This window comes from Rhinolophus hipposideros (assembly GCF_964194185.1).
Source record: "Rhinolophus hipposideros genome assembly, chromosome: 9".
NCBI lineage: Eukaryota > Metazoa > Chordata > Mammalia > Chiroptera > Rhinolophidae > Rhinolophus > Rhinolophus hipposideros.
In genome coordinates, this window is record NC_138055.1 from 38,315,807 (window position 1) to 38,336,592 (window position 20,786).

General features: G+C 38.1%; 1 protein-coding gene across 6 annotated transcripts in view; it reads left to right on the forward strand.

Moving 5' to 3' along the window:
* Window positions 1–8,510: 8,510 nt before the first annotated feature.
* STK38L (serine/threonine kinase 38 like) overlaps window positions 8,511–20,786 on the forward strand; it is a 74,177-nt gene continuing 61,901 nt past the window's right edge. For 2 of the 6 annotated variants that reach the window (XR_013994027.1, XM_081060121.1), the window contains exon 1: window positions 8,517–8,607. The gene's annotated coding sequence lies outside the window, so the exon portion shown is untranslated. Of the gene's footprint in view, window positions 8,608–11,651; window positions 11,770–13,815; window positions 13,913–14,367; window positions 14,444–20,786 lie in introns of all 6 variants that reach the window. The other 4 variants (XM_081060124.1, XM_081060123.1, XM_081060122.1 and 1 more) reach the window with 4 other exon arrangements.

The window sequence follows — 20,786 nt, forward strand, 5'->3', positions numbered from 1 at the left end:
ATATGGAAATATTTCACAACAAACTGTTCTTTAAAAAAAATATCAAAGGGAAGGTAAATAAAATAGGGCCTTTGGACCTAAAGAACAAAATACATAGAAAGTCGTCCGAAATAAATGAAACCATTTTGTAATGGCTTTTGTAAAAAACTATAAGAAGGGGCTCCTGTAAAAAATACAGGCTCTATTCTCCTTGAACGCATTCTATGTAAACACATTTCTGTGAGATATAATTAGTCATGTTCTGAAAATGTTACTGAAAATGTCATCTTCTTCATTGACAGATACTGTAGTTTTTCCTGTGGCAAAATTGGGTATTTTTGATAAAAATGAATGGTACCACTCAAATGAAACATTTTATCCTCTCATGCTTACATATTCCTGTGTGTATTTCTTAGGAACAAACATATCCTCTTACATACCCACAGAACAAATACCAAAATCAGAGAATTTACATTACATTATCTGATTTACAGATCTTAATCACATTTTTGCCAATTGTCCTAATAATGTCTTTTATGGAAAATTATAATTAAAAAGTTCTGGTCAAAGTTCTAATTGAGGATTAAATGTTACCTTTAGCTGTCTTATCTCTTCAGTCTTTTAATGTTAGTTTCTCAGTCTGGTTTTCATGATGTTTACATTTTGAAGAGTATAGGCCAATTATTTTTTTATAATATCCCTCACTTTTTCTTTGTCTGATGTTTCTTCATGATTAGATTGGGGGTCAGTAGGGTAATACAGAAGTGATGTAACCTGAGCATATCGTGTCAGGAGGCAAAATGGAACATTTTTAAACAGCAGTGTTTTATGGGTACATGCAGTATAACACACCTAGGCTGAGGACAAAGCCTTCAGTGGGTGGGTAATGGATGCTGTGAGGCACACTCCAAGTCCACAGCTGCTGGGAGCATTAGCTAACGACAACACACAGCTGAGTCCCTCTCCTGTTATTCCCTCAGCCAGTGAGCTGTCTCTCCCACATTCAACAGCTGGTTGAGGTTGGGGTGCAAAGGTCTGAACTCTTGTTGTGTCAGTTGGGACCACTGTAAAGGGCCATCCCAATGCCAGAGCTCCCTGTGGGATAGACTGAGGTGTCTGTTGCACCTGCATCTGAGTTTAACTTCTCCCTCTGCCTAATCCTGCCACCTCCTCTCTCACCTGAGTTGTTTCAGAGATCACTCCCCAGTTAGTCTGAGAGCTTCAAGGTCTGTTTCCCAGGCAATCTGACCTAAAACTGGGCCATTTTACATATGTGAGTGAGTCTTTTAAGAAGCATTTAGAGCACTGAAATAGGTTAGTTTTAAACATATTATCATTAAAGTAGTATGCATATTAATCCTCTTATACAGATTTCACTCCAGCATGATTCTACCATAGGAACTGTGTAGTCAGAGAACAACAATACAAAGCTGCTAGTAAGAAACTTTGTCTAGATTGCTTAGGATAGTCAGAGCTTGATTCTTAGCTTTGCATGTCCAGAAGTTTAACTTTGTCAGAGATGATCAAACTCAGAAAAAATAATACAGAGTGAAAATCTGACTCAGAACTCTGACTCAGAAAAGGACACAAAGCAATTTATAATGAGAAATGTGATTGTCAAGCAAACCAAAAATTGTTATTGGCTAAGAGGCATACTCTTATGCCGTAAGAAAATCTACATGGCAAGCCACATCAGAAATTTACTTGATGGTGTAAGATATTTTATGCAATTTTCATTTGTCTGATTTATAATAATCTCATAATCTTTACATCATTCAGCCCTGGTGAGACATACCTACAAGTAGATCAGATATTCATTTCTGCTTACCAAGGTACTCTTTCCCCAGACAGTTTACAATATACAACTTAATACTTACAGATATAAAACAGCTTCCTAATGGTCTACTAATATCCACTCTGGTTCCCCACAGACTAGTTCTCCACATTAAAGGCAGAGTATTTTTTTTAATGCAAATTTGATCTCACCCTCTGCCTAAAACCCTTCAATAGCTTCTTATTGCTATTAAATGAAGATTAATCTCCTTAACCTTGTCCACAAGGCCCTGTATGGCTTAATCAGAAAAAAAAAATCAATTCTTTGAAAGTACTGTTTGGGTTACTTCCTCCAGGAAACCAAGTCAGCATAAAATGCATGAAGCTAACCCTCTGTAAATAACAACCTGACTTACAGGGAGGTTGGAGAGTGTAGCAGAATGAGAGGCAGAGCCAATAACTTCTCCTCCACAATCCTTATCTCTAGATTTATAAAACCATCCAGCAAAGAGAAAAGTGTCAATGTAACAACAAACAACGGTAGTAATATGTAGCCAGCCTCGGGACCCTACTTGAATTCTCTATGTTCAAACAAGCCACAGGTTTGCCCTCAACTTCCCTACACAGTCTTGTCCTCAACCTTTGCCCCAAAGCTGAAAGAAAGAAGAGGAACTTAGATTGTGTAACTATGAAGTAGCTGTCATTTTACCTACTTATCTAATTTAGTTTTTACAACTCTATCAGATGGAGGGAAAGCGTCCTTCTTACCCAGGTATTCATTCCTTGAGTCTCCATTGTTAAAAGATTGTTCAAAGAAGCAAAAGTCATCAAAATATGAAAATAATTATTAACCAATTGATATATTACAAAATGAGTCGCCACACAAACTTTCCTTCTGCTTAACACTAAGGTTTATCTTTACTATCATGCCAAGGTCTTATTCTTTCTTTCTTTGGCAAGATGACAAACACAGACATAGTGTGAGCAAGTGTGTGGGGAAATGGGAATTTTCTTGTACTTCTTGTTGGTAACAGTGGAAATGAGTGCAACCTCCGATGGTATAGTAGTTTGGCGTTAGATTTGGAAATGTGAAATGTGCATTCCTTTTGATCCATTTCTAGGAATTTGCCCTAAAGTTGACATTCTCTAGTGGGAAGAATTAATTGAGAAGGAAGTTCAATTGTTTTAACTTTTTTAATGTCGCGGAAGCTGTTATAAACAATAGTTTAAAATAGAAAACTATGAATATCAAAAGATCTCGGAAAACATTTTTTTCAAGAGTAACTCTATATGATTGTGATGTAATGTCAAATGTAAATTGAGCGATATCAATCAATAATACCACACAATTTTGTTAGAAATATTATGTTAAAAAATCTCTACTGTGATTCGGACTTTGCTGAGTCTAACTTATTACATGGCTGCAATTGTAACCTGAATTTTTCTCAGTTATTTAAATTATGGTAAAATACTTATAACACAATTTTGTTCTACATTTACTATAAAATACTGGTCCTCTTCAGATGTTTAATATTTTTATTCTGGTAACAATTATCCTCTATAATAATGACTTCCTAAACATTCCCTATTATGGATGTGTAAATTGAGGTTTAGAGTTTAAGAAATGTCCCCAAGGCCACAGACTAAGGATTAGGCCTTATTCAAATGTAGACCCCAAATGTGTTCCTCCTTCCATTACACAATATGACACAGTAGGGACCCCCTGCCATGATTACCCACTTGGTATGTCCTGTCCTCCACCTCAGAACGTGGGCAATTTATATCAAACCATGAAAACTAGATCTGCTACGCCTGAAGTTCACTGTAGGTTCAGACCACAGATGCTAGCAGAGCATCTACTAGCACCTGGGGCCACTCCTGGAGTATGATTTAGAGATAGTCTCCCTCTGGCCTGTTCCTCCAGTCCCAGGACTTTGAACACTGAAAAATGAAAATGAGAAAAGAGAAAGAAAGAAAGAAAAGAAGGGAAAAAAAAAGAAGGTAATTGAAGGAGTAGGACCTGCACTTAGAGTTACTGAATAGGGTGGCTATAAGAAAAGGAAAATAATTCCCACCTCAAAGATGGGAAGTATTAAAATAAAATCTTATCTAAACCTTCTTAGTGTATAGATTTTCTGAGACCTGGCACCATCTCTGAATAGCTAATATTAACAATTCAAATAAACTTTGAAGAAGAGTCATCATCACTTATAAAGAAATCAAGTTTTTAATACGTATTCTATGTTAAATGGGCTAATAAATTACAGAAGAAAAACCAAATAAAATGCAGGAACTCTAGTTCAGATCCAAAACCAAAAACTATACATACATATGACTTAGACTTAAAAATAGGGATGGTATCATTAAAATTCCTTTTAAAATTGGAAAGTAATTGCTTTTTAAAGGTATAATAATTTTAAGTGCCACCGTCACAGGATATGAATAGATGCTTTACAACAAAGTGACTGTAATAATTTCTTAGATTGTATCCAAATTATTTTAGCTTTTATTGGGCTACCTACATTAAATATCAATTTTTTTTTGTAATTTGAATTCCACTGTTTTAATGAACAGTCTTTTGGTGTGTGGGGGTTCTTTCTCTTACTTAAAAAAATGAAATTTTTGGACTCAACCCTAAAATTAGGAATGAGAAAGGCAGTGTGATTTAAGGAAAAAATACTTTTAGTTTTAAAAAGGAAAAATCTTTTTAAAATTTAATTATAATGTCTGTGAATTTCTAACGTCAAGAAACATTATTTTTAGGAGACTGAAGACATCAAACAGAAATTTATTTATTTAAATTTGATATTTAAATATTCTAAACCATATCAAATATAACATATTATCACAAAATATTAGTGTCTTATATTTTAGTTTTGTGAAGAGCTTAACCATCAGTTTTTCTTTAAAAGGTGGAGAAAGGGAATCATGAAATATCTAGCGTCTGAACAGTGTTTTTCACATATACAATATGTGGTAATCATCAGTACTATTGCCAAATAGTTCTGGTTTTCTCTCCTTCCTGAAATGTCAAGAAATTATACCGTCTGGCTCCCTTTTATTTCTATGGGGCCATGCAACTGTTTCTGGCCAATGGGTTGTGAACAAAAGTTTCTACTTGAGACCTTGCACCTTTGTTTTTTCATTTTGGCCAGAAGATTAGCTATGTGTATATATTTTTCAATATATTTTTCAATATATAGTTCATATATTAGTTCAAGACGTTGGCCTCTCCACTGGCCTGGAACCCTGAGTGATTCTGATGAACAAAGCCATATTGCTGATCTGCAAAGGACATAAACCATTAACAGTAAATAAATCCTTACCATTTTAAGCCACTGATACTCTGTGATTACTGCAGCATCACTTAGCCTCACCTGACTTATGCACTATGCAAAATATTCTGTTAGTATCAGGAATTTGTAAAATTCTTTGACAGGAATCAAAGCAGTAAAGGTCTGACTCTTTTCTCTCTTCATGGATGTAAATTTCACCAAAAATGTTCCTTAAATGCAGAAAATCCACTTGATTTGTAGTTGACAAAAGAAAAAGTATTTCATTCTGAAACCCTTTCATTAATAGTTTCTTTCTATTATCATTAATGACTGTCATTTGGCATTGACATTGTTTTTGGTTATTTACTATGTGGTAGGCCTAGGAGAGTGAAACGAATACTAAAAATCCCTATCAAGGAGCTTACACTTTCACTGAAAACAAAAATCAGATGAATTCTGAGTGCTGAAAAAGTTTTCGTCATGATTTCTATCACTCTCTCTGACCTTCACTTTTAGCTTGCCAGCCTACATTCAACATAGTATTGAAGAAGAGGGTATAAGTGAATGATAGGAGATAAAAATTCATGTTCAATTATAGGTTAATAAAGTTAGCATTGGCCATGGTGTAGTTACCTGGGCTTATTACCTGAACTTTAATTCTAATGTCTGAAAGAATTGATAATAAGAGTTTTGGAAGGGCCTACAACTAATCCATTATTAAGGTCAATGATTCTTAATCTGATCTGTGAACTTTGATGAAAAAAAAATATACACACACACATATACATATATGTATATATGTATATATATATTACATATTATTTCACCAAACCCTAATAGAAAATAACCATTTTCTATTAGTTTTTTCATTAAACCCTAATAGAAAATTATCATTTCTTCCATTATGAAAGTAGTCAGCAAACTACAGTATTATTAACAACCTGTGTCTTTGCCGCCCATAGAAATCACACATACTTTCTACCACATAAAAATTATTACAGATATCTGAAAACACTGTTTATGTGCATCACTATTGAAAATTTTCCGTAGGTCTTCATCTTGTTATATAATGCATTAATAAAGAATCAAATATATAGGGCAGCTGGTTGGCTCAGTTGGTTAGAACGCAGTGCTTATAACACCAAGGTTACTGATTCAATTCCCATATGGGCCAGTGAGCTGCACCCTCCACAACTAGATTGAAAAGAATGACTTGACTTGGAGCTGATGGGTCCTGGAAAGATACACTGTTCCCCAATATTCCCCAATAAAAAACAAAAATTAAAAAAACCCTCATTAACTGCTTAAAAATATCAAATATATAACTGCTGGTTATCTATAGCTATATAAAAAATTACCTTCAAAATTAGTGGCTTCAAACAACAAATATTTATTATTTCACAGTCTCTGTGGGCAGGGATCTGGCATGGCTTGGCTGGGTCTATTGTTTCAGAGTCTTTTATCAGGCTGCAATCAAGGTATCAACTTGGACTACCGTCATTTCAAGGCTCAATTGGGAGAAAATCTGCTTCTAAAAGCACTTATGTGGTTGTTGGCAGGATTCAGTTCCTCACGGGTTGTTGGCCTCAATTCCTTGGTAGTTGTTGACTGGAGACCTCTTAGTTCTCTGCCACATGGACCTCGCCATAAGACAGGTCACAACATGGCAACTGGCTTCTGTCAGAGTAAGTGAGAGAGCAAGAAAGGATGAGCAAGATGGAAGTCAGTCTTTTGTAACTTAATCATGGAAATGACATCCTATCACTTTTGCTGAATTCTTTTTTCAGAACCAAGTCACGAGGTCCAGCGCACACTCAGGTGGAGGGGATTGCATAAGACAGGAATACCTGAAGGTGAGGATTATTGGGAGTCATCTTAAAAGCTGCTTACCACATAACTATATCACAGATTTACTTTTTAGTATTTTGGGAACTGTATATTAATATAATCAATTTCCTTTGAAACCTTAGTTTATTTTACACATTTAAGAAGACTATTCTGAAAAAAGGTCCATAGATTTCACCAAACTTCCAAAAGAGCACATGGCTATAAATTTTAGTTCAGGCACCTTCAACAGCCTTCTGGGGGAAAATGTTTAGAATGGCCTCAGTTTAGAAACTGGATGTCAAAGCTTTAGCCTACCCCATGTTATCCTAATCTGATACCCTCGCCTAGTCCATATTACTCTAGTGCTATGAAAAAAGCGTGACACATTTGTAGACATAAATCTGCTACAGAACACTCCATAAACTGTTCTCAATACTATCCACTTGAATGAATGTATATGGGAAAGAAATATATAGGACTCTGCCAATCATGTTTGATCACAATTAAACCTCCTTATGCTTGTATATGGCAATTGGCATTTGAGCCTCGAAATGACATGATATAGGTAGAACTGATTTCCCCAAGACTACACTAATTACCAGACTAGTGTTTTTTCCTCTACCAAGTTATGTATGAGAAAGCACAGAGTGTAAAAAAGAGAGAGAGACGTGATGTCATGATTCTTCTCTAAGTCTTTTGCATATATCCTCTGCTTTTGATGAAACTAGTGGTTGGCGTCTCTGAATTATATTTTCTGCAAGCGCTGTACCAGCTGCGAATATTGCCTTAGTAGTCTAAAAGCTAAGGGTATTTTATAAAACCTCCAGTGTTTAGATAAATTTGTCAACAATAATGAGGAACGATTCTACTATTTGGCTTGCCTAATGAGTTTTCTCCCGAAACTCAAAATGCTTCCTCTTCCCAAAGTCACCTCTTCCCAAAGAGGTGATTTTCCTCATAGTTCTCTGATCCTAATGAAAAAGCAGCTCAGTAGTGGCAGTTGTCTTAGACTTTCCAAGATAATGCGAGCACAATTTTCATGTTTGCCACTAAGTTTTCTTGTGGCTTTTCCACATCTGAGTCCCTCTCAAGTCTCTAGAGTTGAGCCATGGTGAATGAAAATGGAAAAGGGTCAAGGAACCTAGGCGGCTTCCAGATCGCATAGCTACTGACTCAGCAATTTAGCCCATTCTTCTTCGTTGACTTCATTTTCCTAATCTGCAAAATGCTTGGATTCGTGGAGATTTCTCTCTCAGCCCCTATGTCGAATACTCTTTGCATTGCATTGTGAAGTATTGAAAAATACTCTGACCACATTCACGACATGTGACTAATGTAACAACACAATGGGCCACTCTCAACAGAGGCCTGAACCAGCTATGAGTAGAAAAGAAGTGAGGCGAGGCCGGTGACGGAGGCAAGTGGTGACTCTCCAGTCAACTCCTCCAAGACCACTGAAAAATTCACCAGGAAGAGATGGGTGGGGCAGGAGGCTGTCGTTGACGACAGAAGGCTACTTCCGGCTGTGGTGCGTATGACGTCAGGACCGAGTCGAACCGGCCCAGCCACCAAGAAGCCTTGGAGGGAGGGATCGCGAGAGTTGAGTGAGGCCGCTCCGAGATTCCGGCGCAGCCGCGGGTCCCACCTCCCGGGGGCGGGGTGAGGGCGGAGCGGGCAGAAGGGAGCGGACGGGCGCCGGGCTGGCTGCGGTCCGTGCGGAGGCTGAGCCGGCCGCGGGCGCAACTGGAGGCAGGTGAGTGCGTGGATGCGGCGCTCGGCGGCCGCGGCTGCGAGTGGGGGCCCGGCTCGCCGCACCTGCCCGAACTCTGCGAGCAGAAGGAGGAGATCTTGTGTGGCTTTGGGTGTCCAGAGAAAGCCGGGCTAATTTCGGGGCTGGGAATGTCTCTTGTGAAGCTCCGGCGACGGCCTTGGCCCTCTCGTTCCCCGGGGTGATACTGGCCGCTTGTCGGAAGAGGTAGCTGCGAGGCTGGGGCGGAATCCTTGTCCTTCCTTGCCCCTTTCCCCTTCCACTCCTCGGCCCTTCAGCACTCGCTCCCGGTCCCTGCTGGGCTTGGTAAACAATAACAAATGTCGCGGATCCTGTCCTGGTATCCCCTGCTCTCCCGTCCCGTGCCCTCCAGCCGATGTCACCAAGAGGAAGGGTTCTAGGCATGGCTCTGAAATGGTGGGGGCTGTTTGTGTACCGTTCCTAAAAACTGGTGCGTCAGATTGCTAAACATTTCTCAGACCCAGTGAAGCCGCCCAGCAGCTCCCAGAAGCCACGGAGTCTTCAAAGCCGGTCTCAAAATCTGTCCTTAGCACTGGGACCCTAGACCCTTCGTTTCGGCATCATTTTCTCCGACTCTTTTTTTTCACCTTTACTATCGCGGACAAACACGAGTGGTCGTGGGGTACAGGAATAAGAAAGGTAACCCGATTGAGTAGGGTACCTTTAGAAAGTTGCCAGGTTGGCAGGAGAAGAACAAACTTTATTTTCAAAACCAGTGGCCTCCCGTTTACTGATGCTACTTTTGTTTTGTGGATCGCTTTTCGGGATGTAAGTTTGGAGGAAAGATATATAAAGAAATTGCTCGGCGGGGGGTGGGGTGGGGTGGGGGGTGGGGGCGGCGGGGAGCTGGTGGTGCTGGAAGTAGTAGTGGCTTGTCCAAAAGTGTGATTCTGTTCTTCACTTGATAAAATGCAGAACCGATGCTCTTGTCGGTTTCACGTAACCTGTGATAAGTTTTGATAGAAGCCAGTTGCTCGGAAAAGGCCTGAATATTAGCTCTTACTGCTAAAATCCGAGGAAACAACTTTAAGTGTTTTATTTTATGCCTGCTGGTGGTAAGATGGGGATTGACCAGCGTGACCTTATCTTTTGGGGGTGGAGTGAGGGCTTAAACTTGTCAGGTCTCCCTATTTTTAAGGCTGGGTCTAAACCCATTTTGTTTAAACCCATTTTGCTTACCCAGTAAAGGTTTTTGAAAAGTTCATTTTCTCAGTCATGAGAAATGTATATATAAGGTACTGGAAACCTTTTCGTGTTTGAGTGGCCTTTTTTGTATACCTCAGGATATATAAAACAATTAAGTTTATTATACTCTCTACCCAGTAGCTGAGAGGTATTGTTTGTGAATTAGCCGTTCTTGTGACTCTTTGAGGGGAGAGAAATTAAGTCTAAAATACGAAGTTAAGTTATGGTGATGTTTATTCATTGCATAGGTTCATCAAAGTACTTTTATGTGAAAAATCCTAATCCTAATAAAAAGGTTTTTGGTTTCATTTGGCTTAGCTTTGTGTTCTTGTTAAGATGGCTGATGTTTCCCAATTAATTGGGATGCATTTACAAATGAGAAACAAATTGGGTGTAGTTTTTGTACTCCTTTGAGAAGCCCTGCTACTGAGGAATGAAAAAATTAGAAAACCATATTAAACGGGTGCAGTTCTTCTTTGGCCTTTTGTTTTTGAGTTTGTTTTAAAATTGAGAATTAAATTCAAAGAATCCTAGTCAAAGAATCGAGACTAGGAATATTTGTGCAAGTTAATAGGTGTTGTCAGCGGTTTTTATGTTGCAAAATTAATTTCAAAAGGTAAGACATTATAAAAACAAAGGAAAATTGTGCTTTGTAGAAAATGGTAAAGCAGTGGACTTGGTTCTGCTGTTTGTTTTCAGAAAAGTTCTGTTCCCAAAGTAAGAGCAATATCATTGTGTTAGCGAAATTGGATAACACTTTAGAAAGTGCTTTTTCAGTGATCTGGGATAAGTTGGAGGCGTGAGACAGAAACAGAGACAGAGACAGAAAGAGAGAGACTTTTTTAAGAGGGAAAAGAGGGCACAAATCAAAGCCAGAAAGGTTCACATCTTGATGTAATGTTAAAATGATTTTGTTTTACATAAATAGTGTAGGGTGAATCAAGCAAGCATATTGTTATCCAGCTTCCCTAGGATTATATTAAAATCAGCAGATGAGCATGTTATGATTAGGTTAGACTTGACATATGCAGAAATTATGCTACTGTATTTTTATATTAGAAGCACCATGGGTTTTTTTTTTTTTGAATGAGATAATGAAAATATGCTTTTAAAGCATAAGAAATTAAAAAAATTAATTTTAAAAGATATTCTTGGTCAGTACTTAAAAAATATTAATTGAATCCTTCTTTCCTCTTCCCCTCCCCTCAAAAATTTTTTGTTTAAATTTTAAGAGAGTATTTAACAAGGTATGACCAATGCTACAGTGCACTGATTACATAAGTCTGTTCCAGGTAAAAGTTTGCTAATTAACAGGGTACTGTTCAGAATCTTGAGAGAGAGAGAGAGAGAGAAAGGCCATAATGAACAGTATTTGCTGCCCCATACACTCGGGTGGGCTGTGGTCTCTATCTTCAAGGAGATATAATCTAATGGGTGGGAATTGTACCCAAATAACTTACACCCAGTAACAGACAATGCATTTTTGTGGAGAAGCCAGGGATGGAGGGATTAAATACTACTACACCAATTAAGGAAGGCTTTGAGTAGGGAAAGGCATTTGTGTAGATGATTTGGATGATTTAGTCATATGATGATCACAATGAGCAAACTGCTAAATCCTTACATGTACTAATTTACCTGGGTTTAAGCCTTACAACAGCCCTATGGAGTAGATATTTTTGTTATTCCTGTTTTGCAGATGGGGTAACCAAGGTCAGATGACTAGAAAATGATAGAACAAGGATCGCAACGCAGGCATTCTGGCTTATATTTGTATCCATGTGCTTACTCATTATCCTTCTTTTCTCTCCCATTCTTGATAGTCTTTCTCAGGTCTGTAGTTTCGAAGAATTGGTTTGGGAAAATACATTTTTCTGGCACCTAAATTTAGGGATCAGAAAGCTCTTTTCTAGAAAGCGCTCCAAAATTATGAAAACACAGGTAAATAAATTGTTTTTGGCATGTTTAATCTTTAACTCACTTTTGCAAGTTGTTCTTTGTGCAAATTAAATGTAACCATTAAGTGGAACTTTTGATAAATTTGACTTACTATCTAGTAGCATACCCATAAGGATTTAGAAGTAAGAAGTTAACAACTCTATTAACTCCTTCGCCTAATGGAATGTTCGAATTGTTGTATATTTTGGCTTGTTATTTCAAAAATTACTTGGCACTGGGTAGTTTTTGGATTGAAATGGAAGTTGGAATTTATTTAATGATTGAATGCCAGTTTCAGCCCTTTTAGTTTTTATTTATACATTTATAATGTCTGAATCAGGGTTTTGAACAGAGTGTTGTACATATATAAAATCAGCGAAATTCAGTCACTGATACTTTATGTTAGGGCAACTTTGAAAGCTTTTTGGGATTGTGAAATAAAAGGTACTATAGAAATGTGCTGTGCCTAGCATAGGCCTACTCAATAAATGCTTCTTTGTTGAATGAATGGTTCGATTGATTTTATTTATGAAGTTTCAGGAATAGTTCACATGTTATTGGTTATCTAAGTATTGGGGTCACAATAAACTCAACTGGATTTAAAGATTAGGAAAAAAAGCATATCTAGGCAGTGGTAGGAGTAGTGCCTGTTCTTACCCTTCATGTGAGATGCAGACCCTTCAGCTCCTTTGTCAGTGCACTGATTGACTGTATTCAGTTTTAAAATAGAGTTCCAGAGGCAGTCTCTGTGAGTGAATATAATAAGTGTTCTCTCCTTGTCTGAGTGAAGTGGGTTCCAGAAAACCCCCACAGTGGTATAATTTATGGTTGATGAGTTTAAAACCTAATGGAAAAAGTAGCAGAGCTAAAGCCAGAATTTAAAGTCCATAGATTTATATTATTATAATATAGAAGGGCAAGACAAATTTTTAAAAGACTTTTTATACATAGCTTAAATTAATAGTGATGGTATATTATTTGTCTTTACCAACCTTCCCCACCCTCCATTGACAAAAGTTTGAGGATCTTAAGCCCCGTAATTTCAAGGAGATGCTTATAAGTATGTCAGCTATGGTTTGTTATGAAAAAATTACAAGGCAAGTTCACAAAATATAGTGAATGTTTAAGTTTTAAAAATTATTACAGTAAAAGACACATTGCCATTAATCTCCCTCAAAATACTCCCCCTCACTTCGAACACACTTATCCCTCATTCTTGCCACTTTCTGAAGCAGTTCTGGAAGTCCTCTTTCTTCGTGAGTGTATTTAGTTGCACTGTCATGGCTGCCTCGATGTCCTGAATTCAAAATGTTTACCTTTCATGGTCATTTTGACTTTGGGGAAGAGCCAGAAGTCACATGGTGCAAGATCCGGTGAATAAGGTGGATGAGGACACACCATATGTTTTTATTTGACAGAAATCGCCATATCAGAAGTGACGTGTGTCTTGGAGCGTTGTCATGATGGAGGATGAAGTAAAGACACTCACGAAAGAGGACTTCCAGAACTGCTTCAGAAAGTGGCACGAACAATGGGATAAGTGTGTTCGAAGCAAGGGGGAGTATTTTGAGGGAGATTAATGCCTATGTGTCTTTTACTGTAATAAATGTATTTAATTTAGACATTCACTGTGTTTTTTGATCATACCTCGAACATGTTTCTCTAAGCTCAGATTTGGTTTTAAAAGGTTATTCTTAGTAAAAAAGAGTGTTGGTTGGTCCAGCAAAGGAAAACCAGATATACTTTCACCTCCTTGCTAATAGAAATGTTTTGAGCATCTTTTCCCATAGTAGACTCATTTTATTATCTACACTGAAAATCCACCAAGATAGGTAGGCTCCCTCTTAGATGATCTCTGCACAGGTCTCAGGGAAGAGCTTAGCGGTTACAGGTCATATGGTGAGCCGACCATTCACATTGGTGTTGTGTAAATTGAAAAAGGCCTCAAAATTTGGCAATTTGTCTGTGGCTTCTGATAGTAGCACTTGTACTATGCTCAGCTTTGAAATTCTTAAATAAACTCCTTGCCTTCCCCTGAATTAACACTAGACCAGTTGACAACCCAAATTGATGTTGGTTCTCTGGCCACACATGCAGAAGGTTTCCTGTTTTCCTTGTCTGTTGCTGATTCTTATTGATTGAACGGGTATGGATTTTTCACGTTACAGTATTTCAGTGTTTGATCCCATATGCACAGGCAGCATCCATTGTTTTCTTACCTTTTATAGGTTTTCCTATCTCTACATCTGATTCAGAGGAGGATTCTATTCCTCTTTCTAATTTTGGAACACTTTTCCTGCTTTTGCAGTTCCTGAATATGATAGAGTCACTAATGGTTAACACCTCAAAATCAACCATAAATTTCAATAGCTTCTCCCAGAATAAAGAACAAGATGGCAGAAACTTAAATGACCATGCATGATTGCTAATACCATCTATTTTTGACAAGCAGAGTTGCTGCACCTTTGCTATGGGGCCTAGCTTTCGTCCTGTGTATAAAATTTAGAAAGTTGAAAATTTAGAAACAGAAGCTTCTGTACACGTTAATAAGCATATATTTTTTTTATTTTTATTTTTTGATCCTGTTCTCCGTCCATATAGTCATTGCTATTCTGCTTTTATGACTTGGAGATTTTGGCAACGGTTCTGTAGATTCTTCAGCAGTCCTGGAGACACAGTAAGTAATTCAGACATTTAACATGAAAATACTTTTGTGTAATCTACATGTCTCAAATTTTGTCTCCCAATAGTGATATATAAACTTAGCTCTCTGTATATCATCTTCCCCTCTGACTTGTTCAAGCCATGTTCTTGGCTTCTTTTTCTTCCTGAGTGTCACTAATCAAGGTATAGGTCTAATAATAATTTTATCAGCAACAGTAACTATTTACTTATTATCACTTACTATGTACAAGACATAGTGCTGAGTACTTTGTATAAATATTATCTAATTTAATCCCAACAGTGACCCTGTGCATTATCATCTACTTTACAAATGAGGAAACTGGAGCCTAGTGAGGTGAAGTGACCAGGGTCACACAGGTAGATAGTAAGTGAAAGAGTTAGAAATTGATCCCTAAGACCCAGGTTTGCTTTCTCTTGTATTGCTTTATTTTATTACAAAACTGTCTCTTTGTTCTTTAATTTGCCTCCTAGTTTCCCTGAGTTTTCCATCTTTGCTCTTCTCCCTCCGTTTTTTTAGGAGTCATTTACAGTTTTGAATATGAAACATAAAACTCTTGGGAAAGTATACAGAAATAATTCAGCCCTATTCAGATTTCCTATAGAAAGGACTTTCTCTTGGAGAGAGCTATTGCAAGAATGATAGCAGTAATATCTTATATCTGTATTGTGTTTTAGAGTTTTATAAAACATTTTTTTACATTTTCTTACTTAATCCTAATAGCAAACTTAAATTTGGGTCTTTAGATTAAAAGCTGCTACCAGCAGTTTGCTAAGGACTCCACAGAATTAGTTGATGAGACAGTTTTTGCCCTTAGCAATTTTAATGCTGAAATAAATGACATTATCAGATGTTCTGACTTCATTCAAGCCAATTAGAAGCAGATAAATATCATTATAGAGCAGTGTTTTCCTAAAAGGTTTCGTAGTTTTGAGCTGTGAGCTTCTTTTTGGCCAAAATTGAGAAGTTGGAATTTTAGTGCTGCATTTTAAATGATGAAATGTTAAAAGTCTTCAGTTCTTGTGATTCAGTGAATGATAGTTAAGTTGCTGTTCCCTCATTCTGCACACAACTGTTGCATTTAAATAAAATAATTATGATGAAGGAATGGATGGAGGGAGGAAGAGAGGACAGACATAATTTCAAAAATGAAATTAAAGAATTGGGGATCCTAGGAAAGATTTGATGAGGTATCTTATAGTAACACTGTTGCAGGAAATGGGATGTAAACTGTAAAAAAATTGATAAGCTACAAGTGTTCACCTCTGGAAAGTTGTATTAGTTGAGAGATCAGAGAGCTTATGATCCATTTTGAAATATTTTCTTGTGCCAGTATCTCGTTTTATTGAATTTAATTTTTACTAAGCTGTGGATATTTTCATTTAGTTAAGCATTTGCTCATTTACTTGCCCCCATTATGGAAATACCATACCATGTTACTCCTTCATAATTTTTCTGCATTCGTCAGCAGTGGCTGGTTGCCTGGTTTATAGTACTAGGGAGCTGCCTTTCGTTCTGTTTTTACAATAGAGATCCATTTCATTTGGACACAACTTTCAAATCTGAGGACAGTCTCCATCTGTCCACTGTTATCTAGTCAAACAAAATAGACCTTTTCTATTTTGTGGCAAGAATGGAAGAATTTCAGTCCTGAATTGAATGTATTGGACCCACTGATATTCTTTTTTGGACCCATTGATATTCTTAATACTAGCAAATCCTGAAGGAATCACAGACTTATAATGTTTTAGGAGGTTAATCATCATAATTCAACATTTATCAACTATTTGCAGGGCACTGTATTAGGTACCATTGAAAACAGAGATGAGTAAGATTTAATTGCCCTTCCATTTAGAAAGACTTAATCCAGTGAGATACATAATGTATGGGTACAAATTCAAGCAGAAAGTGTTAAGTGAGTAACGTCACTGTGGGAACAGAGGAAGGAGAGATTGCTTCTGGTTAGAGATTAGGAAAGCTTCCTATATAAAGTGACGTGTGAATTGACCAATTAGAGTGAAGGACATGCCAAGCAGAGGGATTAGCATGATTTGGATATATCTCTATAACACCTAATAAATTGTTAAGTATTTACTTCTCACTCTCTGCCCTATTGTATTTGAGCCCACTGAGCTTAGGGAACAGGTGTTTTTCAGCTTTTCATTCTCTGCATCATCAACTGCTCAACCTGGTACATTTAAGTAAAGCTGTACTTAAGTAAGATTACAGTGGCAGTGGTGTATATCTGATGGATTCAAGGGAAGAGGGCCCAGAAATGGGACGCCCAATTGTCAAGTAGGGTGGCATATGGGGTCTCTGCTCCCGCTCCCCACATAAGAACGCAGGACATGGCTAGGCCAAAAAGGAACACCCACGGAGCCATAGATAGGGGAGTCATACCACTATACTCTTGCTGGCGGCTGGGTTGGAGACACAGGAAGCAGGAGCTACGCTATCCGCAACCTGCTGTCCACTTCTCTGCCAACCAACCTCATGTGCTAACTGCAATCCGCTCTTGCTAGCTCAGCCACCATCTTCTTGCTAGCCCCCATTTGCTGCTATCGTAGCCACAGCCGTTATATTAGTGGCCAATGGCTCACTGGTTACAGCTGATGGCCAACTAGCTACAGCTGATGGCCATCCAATCACAGTGGATGGCCATTTACTACCTGAGCCAGCACCTTTCCATGTGAGGCCGAGAGCCTGGAAACTGCACTCCTGGCTCGGTCCCCACACCAATGAAGAGACTATTTAAAATAATCTAGAAGATAGATAGTGAAGTTCTAAACTAGGTGGGATTGGAAAGGAGAGACTTGGATGAATGGGTGTTGAAACGAAGGGAGATCTTTTCTTCTGTGGATCCCTATGAGGTATGTGTCGTGTACCCAGAGATGCAGTGATGGAAAGACGCGGTGCTTCCTCAGAAAGCAGGCAGGTGACCACAGAGCTCCACTCACAGGCATAGAAATAATAGCACACAGCACATAGCTGCTGTAATGAAGGAACAGTGAGAGGAGCGCGTAAGGGAAAGGAGCACTGGTTCGGGAGGATCAAAGAAGCCTTCCTAGGAGGTGGTAGTGTTTGAGCTCAGACTTGAAGGGTGAGCAGGAGTTTTTCAGGCCAACAAGCAGCAGGAGGACATTATAGCATACAGATGTAAGAGACTGTTTAGGCAGCCACAAGAATCTGGATTATTTTAGTGTTGGGACGTGAGGCTGGATAGGATAAACTTATCTTTATAAAATAACTTTTTTTTAATTGCCATTTTAAAAATGTTTATTATATCCAGCTTTAACATTCTGAGCTTTTGTGTTTCTGTGCCTCTTACAGCCAACTGGAAGCTCCTGTGCTGTTTCCCACTCCCTGCAAGTACACTACTGATGTCAAGTACAAATTGTCTCTTGCTTCCTTTTGGTGCAATTAAACAGAGGAGGTAACACTAACATTAGCCAGAGAGACAGAGAGAAAAAAATCCACTGAAAACCTTTTCTTTGATGAATGCGAAGAGCAACTAGCATTATTGTATAAAGAGAATGCAGTACCAAAGCATAGCTTCCAGAGCACTTGACTTGAGGGAGGGGATCGTGGTAGGAACATGATTATTTATCTTTCTCCTAAAGTTTTATTTTCCCAGGACTATAATATCTAGCGCTGAAGTTCTTTAATTCTGATTCTAGTCTTGATTTTTTTTCTCTACTTAATCCTTATTATGTTTTAATAACTCAGCATGTCTAAACTTCAAATGATGTCAAACATTGTCTCTAGTTTGCTCTCCTCCCACCTTTTTTTCTGGTCAGTTAGGAACCTGTATCTGCAAATCACGATTCTGAACTTTGTGTGTTCTCTAGGGTCTTTCTTCACATAGGTTTATTTTCTACAGACATTTATATTTTTTGTCCTATGAATTGGAACACTGAAATAGAATGTAGTTAAGTTGTTTTCTAAGGAAAACCAAAAAGTTAATTGTAGACTCCAATTAGAATTATATCCATTGTATTTCTAGGCCAGGGTTTGGCAGCTGTGTTAGCTTTAGTGCCATTAGTGGTAATAAAAGTTTATAGTCACTATCAGGGGAAAGTGAAAGGCTAGAACAGGAAAAGAAAAAGGCTTACAGAGTTGCTGGAGAGGCATAGGGTGGGGACAGGAGAAAACATGCATATGTTTAAAAGAAGTCAAGTTTCTCTAACACTTGTTCCAGGTTCCCCTTGGTGGGACCCGTGCCATATTTTACGATTAAGTTGAACTGCTAATAATCCTATCTAGAAATACACTGGGTGTATTGTTACACCAAAAATGACCGTTTGTTTTAATAAAATACTTCTGGATTTAATAAAAAAAAATTGTATAGTACCTGTGTTTCTCTGGTTTTAGAATTGAACAGAGTGGGAAACAGAAACACACTTTAAATATTAGTGAAAATTATGGGTACATTTCTGAAATGTAGTAAAACATTTGAGACTTAGACCCGTAAATTATGTATAGCCCCAGTCAGGCAGAAGGTGGCGGAAAGGGAAGAATAAGTAGGAACATGTGTTTGGGTAAAACTGCATTCTTATACCAACCATATAACTGGACTCCCAGAGGGAAAAATAGGGTAAGAAATTAGATCTAGAGCCTGAGCTCTCCTGTCCAGGTACACCAAGTACACTTTCCTTTGTCAGGAAACAGCATTATTGAACAACAAGAAACTTTCATTCTTCAAATTGTTTTTTCATCGTTGGACTAACAATGCCAAAGAATAAAAATAGGTATGATTTTAGTTTTTCTGTAATGATGATAAAGTTATTTCTCAAATTGTAAGAAATACTGCATTGAATGAAAGTCTTTGACTCATTGTCAGAGTTGAAACCTGCTTACAGGTCATCTAGTTGAATTCTCTACTGTGAATTCCCTCGAATCCCCAACAAATGGATGTTTAGTATTTGCCTAAAGATTATAGTTCCTTGACAAGGAACTCACAGGGTAGCTAACTTTCATTCCCTTGAATGGTTGGTGTTCTCCAGCTTTCTGTTCCCAGTCCTCTTTTCTTTGCACTGAGTACTCCTCTTTTCTTTGCACTCAGTTCTACATTCAGAGGTCTGGATGATCCCATATGCCGTGATTATCTTCAGTGACCTCTCTGTCAGGATCACTTCCAAATCTCTATATCTTGCTTAGACCTCCCTTCTGAGCTGGAGACGTCATCTGTTTCCTAGATATCACCGCCTTGGTGTAATCCACAGATAACTAGGATTCATCTTGCTCAGAGCTGACTTTATCGTTTCCCTTCTCAGAATCTGTCTCTTGTAACTTACCTCTCAGTGCATGATATTCTCTATTTCGTTGCCTAAGCATAAACCTGGCATTCATCTTTGACTCTTCTTTCTTGTTTATCACTCACATCCTGTCATTCTTAAGTCCTCCTCACAACCTCTTGAATTCTGTCTTTGATCTTGCTCCAGTGTCAGTATGTTCATCGATGCTCCAAATTACTGAAATAACCATCTCCCTGCTACCAGTTTTGCCCTCTTCCAGTCCACCTTCCATGTGACTGCCAAAAGGGCTCTGCTAAAGCATAAATCTGATTATGTAACTCCCACACTTAAAATTTCCACTGATTCCCTTTAACCTCCTCCAGACTCCTTAGCTAGGCATGCAAGTCTGAGTCCTTTAAGAAGGGGTGCCTTTTTGGTTTTCTAGTCTTATTTTTCATTGTCCACTCTACTCACTGAACTAGCTCTCTCTGATGTTGGGTCTCACATACTACTTTCTGGAATGCCCTTTCCCATATGATTTTGGGTATTTTCTGTGCTTTCTTGAGTACTCTGCTTAGGCTTCTCCACTTTGTGGGATGCCGTCCTTGACATTTTACCTCTTGTCAGGGTTGGTACCCCTTCTTTGTTTTCCCATAGCATCTTGTGCATATCTCTCATACATCTTTATATTCTAAAATACAATCATAGCTAACATTGGGAGTATTTACCATGTGCCAACTTATTGAGCATTTACTATGTGCCAGGCATGGAACAATATTAGTTAGAAAGTTCTTCCTTATGCAGCTTTCAATTGGTTCTCATCACAGAATTGGAGATAATTCTTATCACCGCAAGAGTGGTATTTGAAAATGGTTATCTTACAGTCTTTTGTTTCAGGACAAGCACGTTCATTTAATTTGTTCAAATATCAAGGGATTCTAGGACTTTTACCTTCCTGAACACTTTCCTCTATATGTTACATTTTGTTAGTTTTCTCTCTTAAAATGTGTGGTTCAGTTTTAGGTAAAATGCAGTTGTCATAAAGAGAGGCAGGACTTCACAGGCATGTAGCATGTGGATATGGATGGTCATTTTTGAGGTAC